This window comes from Rattus norvegicus, chromosome Y, assembly GCF_036323735.1.
Source record: "Rattus norvegicus strain BN/NHsdMcwi chromosome Y, GRCr8, whole genome shotgun sequence".
NCBI lineage: Eukaryota > Metazoa > Chordata > Mammalia > Rodentia > Muridae > Rattus > Rattus norvegicus.
Genome location: NC_086040.1, coordinates 25,241,844 through 25,255,027, shown reverse-complemented (window position 1 = coordinate 25,255,027; position 13,184 = coordinate 25,241,844). Strand labels below are relative to the sequence as shown.

The following is a 13,184-nucleotide window of genomic DNA, read 5'->3' as shown; positions in this document are numbered from 1 at the left end:
GCCTCGGTAGGTTTTGAGTGGTATTGCTTAACAGATAGCATCGATCTGAGCGTCCCACATATGGGAATCAGGAACTGGGGTCCTCTCAGAAGCATCCGGACTTCTCTGTTCTTATGGTTCCTGGAATTCAGAGAGTTTATATCATTCATATCTTTATTGCAAAAGCCAAGTGATGGGAAGGGCACTGTTGTTTTCCTGAGAGCAAATGACCTTTATTCTTTTTCACAAGAAGAAAAAGGACCTACGGAAGAAAGGAAGGAAAATTATTGTGTCTCTTGCTCAGAGTAAACTCCTCCATGCTCCTGTTTCTTATATTTTGCCTTAAGAAAGAATCATGATAACACATCTACAGCCTTCAAGTCTGGCCATGGGAACACAGTAAGGTAGATCGTGTGGTACCGATATCAAATATGACTAGAGAACAGAAATGTATAGTCCATGTGGACGTTTGCTTTATTGATGTCTGGTACTCTTTGGATAAAATAAGGATTTGGGACTTTATCATTTGAAATAGGTACACAGTATTTGCACTGTTATACTCACTCTATAGCTGGGCCCACGTCATTGCCAAAATCATTGCAGAAAATGGCATAGTAAAACAGGATTTTTGAGTACACATTCAGGAATATTTATAAAGTCCCCCATCAAGGAATGTACAAATGATAAGTGAAATACAATATTCAATCACCTAAAGGTCTGTAGGGAATATACCTGGCTATACAAGGCAGAGAAAACTAGAAAATTGAACAGTATATCACAGGAATGGACCTGGAATTAAGTCCTCCTCTCCAAGTTCCCAGATCATTTCTACCCATACCAGGACCCTGACTAACTTTCTACATTCAGAGCATGTAACCACTATGGAAGAAAAGAGAAGTCTCTAGCTTTATAGAGATGGAGTAATAAAGTTTTCCCCTGTGTCACAGGAGACATACCTGGAAACGGCACTCTCGAAACTGCTCAATGTAAAGAAAGCTGTTTAGAGGTAGGCCATGGAAATTCTCAGTTATATCATCATTAGGCCCTCCATGAAAAAATCTCTCGTATCCTGGAGATCCCTAGTTTCTCCTGTAATATCATGTTGTCATGTCTGCAATGCCTCTCGTATATTCCTTCAGTACCTATAGGATTTAGTAATTGGCCTCTAGTTCAGAGCAAACAGCATTTTGGGAGTGAGAACAAAGAGGATGAAAAGCTCAGAGATGGGGAGAAAGAATATGGCCTTCTGTCTTGGTATAAGAAAAAGGAAGAAACATGTTGACCCTGGGAAATCTCACTGAGTCTTTGGTAGGAGTTGAGTAGGTACGTTGAAGAGATACAACTGATCTGATCCTTCCACACATGGGTTCAGGAGCTTAGAACCTGTCAAAACTAACTGGACTTCCCTGCTTCTAGTGATTCCTTGAGCTCAGAGAGTTTATATCATTAATATATTTATCACAAAAGCCAGGTGTTGAGTAGGGCACTGTCCTTTTCCTTAGAGCTCATGCCTTTTATTTTTTTTGCCCAAAAGAAAAGGGTCCTAAAGAAGAAGTGAAAGAAAATTATTGTGTCCTCAGCTCAGAGTAAACTCCTTAATTATTGGATTACCTATGGTGCAGTTTGTGTCTGATACTGGTATTTGGGAGTTAGACATGTTTATAGTACATCATATCAGTCTTTCCACTAGGATTACTCTGACTGCCATTGCCTGATTGTGACCCTTTAGATTTCTCATTCAATATGTATGATTAGAAGGCAGTTTTCTTATCTTTAACTTATTTAATATTTATTATTTTTAGCAAGATTTTTTTGCTTTTTTAATTTGATTTTCCATATTTACATTTCAAATATGTTTGCCTTTTCCAGTTTCCTGTCCATAAGATCCCTAACCAGTCCCCCTACCCTTCTTGTATAATCCCTCTTATTGCTCTTTGAAATTCCCTTGAACTGGTAATAAAACCTAGTTTAGACCAAGGGCATCTCCTTCCATTGGTGCACAACAAAACCATTCTCCGCTACATATGAAGTGGGAGCCATAGTTCTATCCATGTACAATCTTTGAATATTTGTATACAACCAGAAAACTCTGGTTCGATGGCATGGTTTTCCTTATAGGATTAAAAGGTCCTTCAGCTGTTGTAACCCTTCACAAAATCTACCAACAACAAATGCGTTTTCAGTTTACTGGTTTGCCACTAACATTCACTTCTGTATTTGACATGCTCTAACTGTGTCTCTCAGGAAAGACCTATATCTGTTTCTTCTAATGATGCAATTCTAAGATTCATCCATCTTATCTATTTTGGTGGCTAATATATCTATCTATATCTATATCTATATCCATATCTATAATCTGTATATCTATATATCTATATATCTATATATCCATATATCTATATAACTATATATCTATATATCTATATCTGTATATCTGTTTATCTATATATCTATATATCTACATATCATCTATATGTACAAATATATATCTATATCATCTATATACACACATTTATATGTATACACACACACACACACACATATATATATATATATATATATATATATATATGTAAATTATAGCTACGAAGTTAGATGGAATTTTAACATGGATTCTGGGATACAAGATCAAGAAAGTAGAATCCACAAATGACAGTTCTATATAGACTCTCTCCTGTTCTTATGAACCTAATGAAGCTGAGGTTTCACTGGACCACACTCTATTCCTCATCCTGCACATCCTCCTGAATCTTATGTTTGGCCTGAAGAAAGGATCAGGGTAAAACATCAAAAACCTTCAAGTCTTGTCATGGGAACATAGTAAGGTAGATAATGCAGAACTGATATCAAATGGGACAAGGGAACCAAATTCTATAGTCCATGCTTACCTTTGCTTTAATGATGTCTGGTAATTTTTGGATAAAATAAGTTTTTGGGAGTTTATCATTTGAAGAAGGTACACAGTATTTACACTCTTATACTCACTCTCTAGCTGTGCCCCCTTTGTTGACAAATTCATTGCCAATATTGAATTGGAAAACAGAATTTTTGAGTACACATTCAGGAATATGTATAACGTCCCCTCTCAAGGAATGTAGACAAAATAGTTAATACAATATTTATTCAATTGAAGGTCTGTAGGGAAAATACTTGCTTTAGAGATACAGAGAAAACCTAGGAAATTGAAGTGTATGTCACAGGAATGGACCTGGGAATAAAATTATTATCCAGAAGAATCTCCTCCACTCCATGTTCCTAGATCTTTTCTTCCCATGCCAAGCCCCTAACTAACTTTCTCCATTCAGAGAATGTAACCCCTAATGAAACAATTGAAGTACTTAGCATTGGAGAGATGTAGTATGTAAAGGTTTCCACTGTGTCACAGGAGACAGTCATGGAAAAGACACCCTCGAAATTGGTCAATGTAAGGAAAGCTGTTTAACAGGTAGGCAATGGAAGTTCTCACTGACATCATCACTGGGTCCTGCCTGAAATATTCTTGTATCCTGGAGAGCCCTAACTGGTTCTGTGATGTTTCTAGCATTGTCCTGACAGCAACTGTCTCTCGGATATTCCTTCAGTACCTCTAGGGTTTACTAATTGGCCTCTAATTTAGAGTAAACAGCCATTTGGGAGGGAGAAGAAAGAGGGTAAAGAGAACAGAGATGGGGAGAAGGAAGCTGGCCTTATGTCTTGGCATAAAAGAAAAGAAAAACTATGTGGTTCTTGTGAAAACACCCTGGGATGATGGCTTTAGTTCTTTTGTTCTATGGGTTAACCAAGCTCATGGAGAAGTTGCTGAACATCCTAAAGACCTTTGGGCAGATGATAAATATTCTAGATACCCCTTTTTAGATTTTGATGGTCCTGGGGATTCTATTGCTGATGGTAAATGTTTCCCAGGAAGAGTCATAGAACCAGATTGATTTTTTTGATGCTTTAGAGGACATGGAATTTTTCTGATATACTTGGGCTAATGGCACAAGGTCCAAATGATTTTTTTTTCGATGTGGACTTTCCATCATACCTTTGGAAATATAAAAAGTGTTATTGTATTTTGGAGTATAATTTTCACAATGACAAATTACTTTGAGGATGGAGAACACTTTCTGGAACCCTAGAGAGGGGTGAAGAAATTCCCTGAAACCCTAGGGCAGATTGGTGAACATGCCTTTTTGGTAGAAGGCGGAGGTACTTGAGCATCCTGGGACAATATGGTATATCCAGCATGCCCTTGGAAGGATTGGCAGATTTCCACAATTCCTTCATCATTTTTGGAAAATTTCAAGACCCTTTGGACAGATGGAGAACGTGTGGGACTCACGTGAGGAATATTCTAGCTTTTGGTGTCTCTTTGGCAGCAGAAGATGGCAAAGGATCCCTTTTGGCAGAAGGGGTAATGTTGAAACTGTCTTCCTTAGAGGAGAAATTTCTCAAGAGTCCATCAGAAGGTTCAAATCTTAACCCTTTGTTTCTAGAAACTGGATGCCTGTGGTCCATTTTGGTAGAGGGAGAATGTTGACTATTTCTCCCCAGAGTGGACATGTGAAATAAATCTACTTGGGTAGATGGAGATAGTTGTAAAGCATGTTTTTCAGATGCAGTAGATCCTAAGACATCCTTCTCAGATGAGGAAGGTCTTAATGTACTGTGTATATGTTTAGAAATGCTGACTGTGATATCAGAATGGGGGGTAGGTATTAGAACTACCTCAGAAGATGTGACCTGTCCTAGAGCATCATGGACATATGTGAGGGGGCTGAGAGCCTCTTGATCAGATAAGGATGTTTCTCGATATTTTTGTGTAATTGAGGAAGTTCCAAAAAAAATTTCTTCTGCTGGAGAAGTGGAAATAGAGTTCTGTGTAGAAGTGGCAGGTTCCAAAGCCTGACTGGTAGGCAAAACAGGGTCCAAGGCCCGTTCAGAATATAAGGTAAAATCCAAAGTATTTGATGTACTTTGCAGATGTTTTGGGCCCGATTTTGGGTATAAAAAAGGACTGGCAACCATTTGTTCATATTTGTAAGAGTGCGTAGCATCTTCTGTATTTGGGGAAGATGGCCTGATCTGGAGGAGATAAGGAAGTTCAAATAGTCCCCCGTGAAACCTGCAGAGGTCATATGCATTCTTTTGCACAAATGGAAAACAAGGAATCAATTTCCTCAGATATCAAGGATGCTACAGCCACTAGTGTTTGCATTTCATGTTCCACCACTCCTGGTTCACATACAGTTGGATCCATAATGTTCTCTACAGATGGAATATGTCCAAGAAAATCTTTTGTATATGTGTCACATCAACCAGCCGTTCCTAAGATGTGGCTGTGGGTAGAATTCCTTTAGTAGATGTTTCTTGTCCCACCGTCTCTTAATGAGATAGAGTACTACTCAGAGAATCCTGCTTAGTTTTGGAAAATTCTAGCTTCTCTGATGTATATGTGAAAATTTTGGAGCCTCTCCTTTTGGACAGTATGACCTAGAGTCCCCTGTGTGAAGAAAGGGGATATTTACTCTTCTCCATACATTGTGTAAATATGGAGTCTGAGGTAATGTCTGTCTTTTTCTCTGAGCTGTGTTCCCTGTAGTGCAAAATGCTGGGTCCTCATTCCATATCCAGTTTGCTAATTTGTGTCTTTTTAGGGGGCAATTGTGTTCTTTGATGTTTAGAGATATTTAGGAATAGTGATGGTTGCTTTCTGTTTTTTCATAATTTGAAGTTAGTTTATGTTTGTGTGCTTCTCTTCTCTGTTTTGTTGAGAAAAGTTTAATTTCTTTCTTTATCTATGGTTTTACTTGCCACAATGTGTTGGACTTTGCCATTGATTATCCTTTGTAGGACTGGATATGTGGAACGATACTGTGTAAATTTGGTTTTGTCATGGAATATCGTGAAACCCGTTAAGCTCCTCTGCTTCTCCAGCCCTTCCCTCAGCTCTCCAGTGGAACTCACTGAGCTCCATCCAATGTTTGGCCGTGCATCTGTGCAGCTGTTTCAGTCGGCTGCTCCATTGTGCCTTCCAGAGGAAAATAATGCTACCCTCCTGTCTGCAAACACAAGAAAAGACCATTAATAATGTCAGGGTTTGCCGTCTGCCCATAGGATAAGTCTCACATCCGGCCACTTATCCTTTGACAATTCCCTCATTTCCTCTTCCATCTCTGTCCCTGTGTTTCTTATAGAGGGGGCAATTTCTGGGTCAAAATTTTGGGGGTGGTTTGTGTCCTTAACCTTCCACCATAGGTCCTCCGTGGCTACGGAAAGTGACCATTTCAGTATCTGTATCCGCATTGCTACGAGTCTCAGCTAAAGTCACCCTCATCGATGCCAGGGTAGCCTCACCCATCCCAGATTGCAGGCAAATCATAGAGATAGCACCAACCCTGGACAGTCACTGATTTCAGTTTATTCTCTTCGCTCTCTGTCCCTTTTGCACGCCTCTCCCAAGAAATGATTCTCAAACCCCATATCCCTTCCCATCCCCTCAGCCACCAAATCCTTTGCTTCCATCTGCCTCCTCTCATTATTTTATTCCTCCTTCTGAGTGAAATCAAAGCATTTTTCTTGGATCTTTCTTCATGTTTAGCCTCTTTGGTTCTGTAGATCGCAGCGTGTGAATTCTGTACTTTATGGCTAATACCCTCTTTTAATCACTTAAATTTAATCATGTACATGTTATTTTGGGTCTCAGTTACCTCATTCAGAACAATACTTTCCCATTCCATCTACTTGACCGCATCTTCACAATGTCCTTATTTTTCATAGCTGTGTAGTATTCCATAGTGTAAATGAACCACATATTCTGTAGCCATTCTTTCATTGAGGGGCATCTCGGTTATTTCTATTTTCTACTCATTATGAAGAATGAAGCTAGGAACATGATGGAGCACGTGTCTTTGTGGTATGGCAGATGTCTTTTCAGACATAAGGCCAGGAGTAGTACAGCTAGGTCTATAGGAAGAATATTCCTCGTTCTTTCAGAATCCACTGAATAGATATGCAATGTCATTATTCAGTTTTGATCTTCCCCGGCAAACGGTATTTGTATCCTTATATTTATCAGCTTCCTCAAAGGAGGATGCCTCTAACTAGACCTCTATCATGTATTAAGGAGATCGCATATGAACCTTCTGTCTATTTTAATTGTTCAGTAAATGCTAGAGCCTATGACAGGGAGCCAGAGAGGAAATTTGATAATGGAGGGTGGAGGATGGGGTTAGGTAGAGAGTCAGAATAGGGTAAGAGAGGTATAGTATTATTACTATATAATAATTTAATATACTAACATAATATATAAATATTAATTATATTGAATCATGACATTAATATTTAATAATTTAATATATTAATGTACTATATCTTTATTTATTATTTATTATAATAATATAATTCAATATATTAATATACTAGAGTAATATTTATTATATATTAGCATAACTTTGATATATAACAATTTAAAATGTTAATATAGTATATTAATATTACTTATATTATTATAATGTTAGTATATAATAATTTAATATATTAATTTATTATATAATATTATATATATGTATATACACACACACACATAAATATACTGCATGCTATGCAACATCCACAAAGTTAACTCCAAGTGAGCTCGCATGTTAATGGGAAATCCTGAGGGTAGAATATTTTTTTTTCAGTTTTGTTTGCTTATATGGTGGATCACTTTGATGGGTTTACCTAGATTGATCCACTCCCGCAACCTCAAGAGGAAGCCTACATGATGGCACTGAATGGCGGTTTTGATATGCCCTTGGATATTATATTGGAACATTTTACCTAGTAATTTTTCCACCAATGTTCGTAAGGGAAATTCGTCTGAAATTCTTCCTTGTTGAGTCGTTTGTGATTTAGGTGTCAGGGTGACAGTGGTGACATGGAATCAGTTTGGCTATTTTCCTCCTGTTTCTGTTTTTTGGAGTAGGTTGAGAATTCTTTGAAAATCTGGTAGGAGTCTGTACTCAAACAATCTGGCCCTGGGGCTGTTTCAGTGGGGAAACTTAATTACTGTTTGTGTCTCTTTAGTTGTTATAGAGCTATTTACATAGTTTATCCTACCTGAATTTACCTGTGATCAGTGTAATCAGTCTACACAATCATTCACTTTGTTCAGAGCTTCTAATTTTTGAGACAGCAGGTATTTGAAGTGAGACCTAAAGATTCTGTGACTTTCATCAGTGTCCATTGATACGGCTCCCTGGTTCAATTCTGCTTTTGTTATTTGGATGATTTCTCTCAACCTATTAGATTATCTGTCTGTGTGTTTGTCTGTCAGGTTGATGTTCCAAGGAACCAACTCTTGGTTTTTTTTTGTTTTTTTTTTTTTTTTTTTTTTGATCTTTGTATTCTCTTTGTTTCTGATGGATCACTTTCACCCCGAGTCTGATCATTTCTTGCTGTCTCCTCCTTTAATATGTATTTGCTTCTTTTTATTTTAGAGATTTAGGGTGTGCTGTGAAGTTGCTAGTGTGTGGTCTCTCCGGTTTCTTTATGAAAGTGCCCAGTGCTGAATATGCAAGTTCCTCTTAGCACTACTTTCCTTATGTCCCTTAAGTTTGAAGAAGCTGTGCCTTCATTTTCATTAAATTCTAGGAACCCTTTTTGTTTTTCATATCTTCTTGGAACTGGTTGTTTTTCAGTTGCGAGCTATTTAATTTCAATGAGTTCATACACTTTTTCTTATTGTTGAAGTCCAGTTTTAATCAGTGGTGATCTGAAAGATCCAATGGTTAGCACAGTCTTTCTGTATCTGTTCTGGCTTGTTTAGAGTGGGAGAACATGGTCAGTTTATGATAAGGTTCCATGAGGTACTGAAAAGAAAGAGTGTACTTTTGTGTTCGAGTAAACTATTCTGTAGATATCATTGAGGTCAATCTAATTGAACCCCGTATTAGTTACATCATTTATATTTTTTTAGTTTCTGTCTCAATGGCCTGTCCTTGGTGAGAGTGGGACATTGATGTTCCCCACTACTAATATTTGAGGTTCGATGTGATATTTAAGCTTCAGGAATATTTCTCTCACCAATGTTGCTGCTTTTGTCTTTGACACATAGACATCCAGAACTGAGATGACATTTTGGTGGATTTTTCTTCTGAAGCATATGAATTGTCCTTCCCCATCTGTTTTGATTACTTTTGGTTGAAAGTATGATTTGCCGGATGTTAGAATTGCTACACCATCTTGTTTCTTGTGTCCATTTGCTTGGAAAACTTTGCCGATCCCTTAGTCTGAGGTTGTGTCTATCTCGGCTGCTAGATTGTGTTTCTTGAGTGCAAAAGAAGGATGGATCCTGTTTTTAAATCCACTGTATTAGCCTGTGTCCTTTTACTGCTGAGTAGAGGCCATTAATGCTTAAAGGTATTAATGAGAAGTGATATTTAGTTCATGCTATTTTGATGTTACAGGAGCAGTGCTTTTTCTTTGCTTGCATGTTTTTTGGTTTTTGTTTTTTCGATTGGGATGTTTGAGTGTTTTTGTGAGTATTAGATCTGTTCTGTAGGGTGCATGATTTTTTTGTTTGCATGTTTTTGTTTTTGTTTTTTTGGAGAGCTGTAAGAGTATGCGTGAGAATATGAGATCCCTTCTGTTGGTTATGCTATGTAATTATTAATATCTAGTGGGAGGCAGGGACGGTTCAATTTCTTAAAATCCATCAATATAATCTACTATATAATGAGACTGAAAGAAAAAAAATCACATAATAATCTCATTAGGTGCTGAAAAAGCTTGCAAAAATATTCCAACCCCCCTTCATGTTAAAAGCATCAGAGAGATCAGTGATACCAGTCCTATGCAGAAACATAATAGAAGCAATGGACAGCAAGCCAGCACGCAACATCAACCTAAATGGAAAGAAACATAAAGAAATTCCATTAAAGTTAAGGACAATGTAAGGATGCCCACACTTCCTACTCAGTATAGTATTTGAAATTCTATCCAGGTTAAAAGCATGGTTCAAATTTTGTTCTGAAATGGAGTATGGCCAAGGCCTGTGAAGGAGGAATGGCGCACAGCTTTAGAACTCCTGCAGTATGGCCCACTCTTCCGCCCAGTCCCGTTGGACCTTGGAGAGTCAGGAACCCAACGAGGACTTCATGCAGAGTGTCACTCGGTTTTTGCACTAATATCTCTCTTAATCTAAGAAGTGCATGAAAATCCTCATTGAGCTTCACACCACTCAGAGGGCAGCGCCATTGGTATTTGCAATAACAGTGGTCAAGATCTTTTAGGATTTGCCTCTGGGGCAGATCAGTGCTTCCATCATTTCCCGAGGAAATGTAGAATGGTCAGTGACGACCGCCAACCTTAAAACACATTTGGAAAAGTAAATTGCTTGTGAAGCTGACTAAGATGTTGTCCCTACTGACTCTGAGGTAATAAAAAAATTATGTAACAGTTTGAGGTTTGGAAAGGCTGGGACCTTTTAAGGTCAGGGATCAAGAACAATGGCGGCACAGGCTAATGGTGTGACTGTCACAAAGGCTGAACTGTTGATGACTGATTTCTGTCCCAGGTTTAGCCTCAGTTCCTGATAGGTTTTAATAAGGATTGCCAATCACAGATGTGCATTCTGATCATTTAAAGCAGATATGACATTTTTATACAGATATTTAGATTTCTGTTTTTTTAAAGATTCTTGAGTACTGTTAAAGATAAATAATACAATATTTAAACATTTCTCTGTAAATTGAAATTGATTACTTATGATGTTACGTTGGCCTTGGGAGGAATTTGATTTCTTTAGGTGTACTATGTAATATTTGTTCTAATACAGTATTGGGTATCATTTTTTCAGCACTATGCAAGAAAATAAAACTAGAACATGATCACATTTGTGTAATATAATATTCAATAAATTAATGGTCTATATGGAAAATACTGCCTGTCGGGAAAAAGAGAAAACCTAGAAAATTGAACTGTATGTCACAGGAATGAACCTCGGAATAAAAATATTATCTAGAAAAATCTCCTATACTTTATTTTCCTAAATCATTTCTACCCATGCCAAGCCCCTGACCAACTTTCTCCATTCAGAGTAAGTAACCACTATTGAAGACAAGAGAAGTCTCTAGATTTAGAGAGATATAGTATGTAAAGGTTTCCACTGTGTCACAAAAGACTCACCTGGAAAAGGCACTCTCAAAATTGGTCAATGAAAGCAAAGCTGTTCAGCAGGTAGGATGTGGAGGTTCTCAGTGACACCATCATTAGGCCCTCCCTGAAAAATCTCTTGTAACCTTGATAGCTCTAGCTCCTTCTGTGAGGTCATAAGTGTTGTTGTGACAGCACTTGCTTCTTAGATATTCCTTCAGTACCTCTAGGGCTTACTAATTGGCCTTTAATTCAGAGTGAACAGCCATTTTTGAGGGAGAAAAGGAGGATGAAGAGATCAGAGGTGGAAAGAAGGAAGATGCCCTTCTGTCTTGGTGTTAAAAAAGGAAGAAATACGTGGTCCATTGGAGAGCTAAATTAGTCCTGGGTAGGTTTTTAGTGGGTTCCCTGAAGAGACAGCCTTGATCTGAGTCTTCCACATATGGGAATCAGGAGATGGGAGCCTCTCAGAAGCATCTGGACTTCCCTGTTCTTATGGTTCCTGGAAGTCAGAGTGTTTATATCATTCATTTCTTTATTCCACAAGCCAATATTGGGAAGGGCACAGTTGTTTCCTGAGAGCTCATGACTTTTATTCTTTTTGTCATGAAGATAAAGGTCCTGAGGAAGAAGGGATGAACAAGTATTGTATTTTCAGCTCAGAGTAAACTCCTTCAGGCTTTGGATCCCTATAGTGCTGTTTGTGTCTGACACTGATATCTGGGATAGAGAAGTGCTTCTAGTTGAGATTTCATCATCTCAGTCTTTCAGTAGTATGACTCTACCATTTCCTTACAGTGACCCTTTACATTTCTGAGTCAATAGGTGAGATAAGCTAGCAGTTTCTTTTCTTTTATTTCTTCCATTTTTTTCATTTTTTAGCAAATTTTATTGCTTATTTAATTGGATATTTCTATATTAACATTTCAAATGTTATTTTCTTTCACAGTTTCCTGTCAATAAGACCCCTAACTGGTCCCACTACCCTTCTTCTATAACCTCCCTTACTGCACCTTGACATTCTTTGAACTGGGAGTCAAACCTGGGAAGGACAAAGTTCTTCTCCTTCCATTGGTGCACAATAGGGCCATCCTCTGTAACATATGATATTGGAGCCATAGTTCTGTCCATGCACAGAATATTGGATTAGTACCAGAAATCTCTGTTTCTTTGGAATTGCTTTTAGTATGGAGTTGAAAGCCCCTTCAATTTCTTTGGAGCGATGTCCTTGCCGTCCTCCAATGTTTATGTTATTATTATGGTTAGAATTAAGTATGACTATTTTCATGGAAAATCCCCACCCAGCTGCAGAATACTAATACACATCTGGTGGTCAAGAAAAATAATAATATTTCAAAGTTGTCCTGCTGACTAATAATATGACATACCTGTGACATTTCTGATATTATGTCAACATCAGCTGACTCCCTGACCACACCAATACTGTATCTTTGGCCTGAGTAAATGTTTCTTACTTCTCGCCTCCCTCTGTTACCCCTGTTATGGTATAAATTCATCCTTGGAGGAAAATAAAATTTTTGCCTTGATCAGACTCCTATCTTAACGTCCTTCTTTGCGACCCTTGTCCCCAATTCTATTCCTGGCACCCTCAGACCTCTCACTTACAAATGGCTACCAATGTGCAGCTCTTTGAAGATGTTCTTGAGGAGAACGTCTATCACTGTGAATAGGCTGGTCTGTCTTTTTGTTTGTGGAAGCCTTCGTTCCCCCTTGGAGCTTTTGCTCCCACCCCCGTACCATCCCAGAGCTTTTGCTGAGTGATGGAACAAGCATTCTACAGTCATCTTTTGTGACATGTCTCAGGGAGTCACTCAGGACACAAATAGGTTTAAAATTAAAAAAAAAATCTTAGATTTTGTAAAAATATTTGTCCATAGTTCCCCCAGGAGGGAACAACTGATTCAAAAGATAGTACAGAGTTAGTGATTGTTTAATGGATGGGCTAACCCTTTTATTGAAGTCTACCCCCTGTAATGAATAAAAGTTGTGTGGTTTATGGGTACAAGGTTGGCTCTCCTTGTATGGATGAGCAACCTCACATATGTGGATTTAAAACCTTATACCCT

The 13,184-nt window shown here is 38.1% G+C and overlaps 1 long non-coding RNA gene across 1 annotated transcript; it reads right to left on the bottom strand.

Annotated features, from left to right (window-relative positions):
- Nucleotides 1–3,074: 3,074 nt before the first annotated feature.
- Nucleotides 3,075–11,642, bottom strand: LOC134484365 (uncharacterized). Its single transcript, XR_010061783.1, has 3 exons — nt 11,131–11,642; nt 9,790–9,848; nt 3,075–6,023 (listed from the first exon to the last, which is right to left on the bottom strand). It is a non-coding gene; the product is annotated as an uncharacterized LOC134484365 (long non-coding RNA).
- Nucleotides 11,643–13,184: the final 1,542 nt, after the last annotated feature.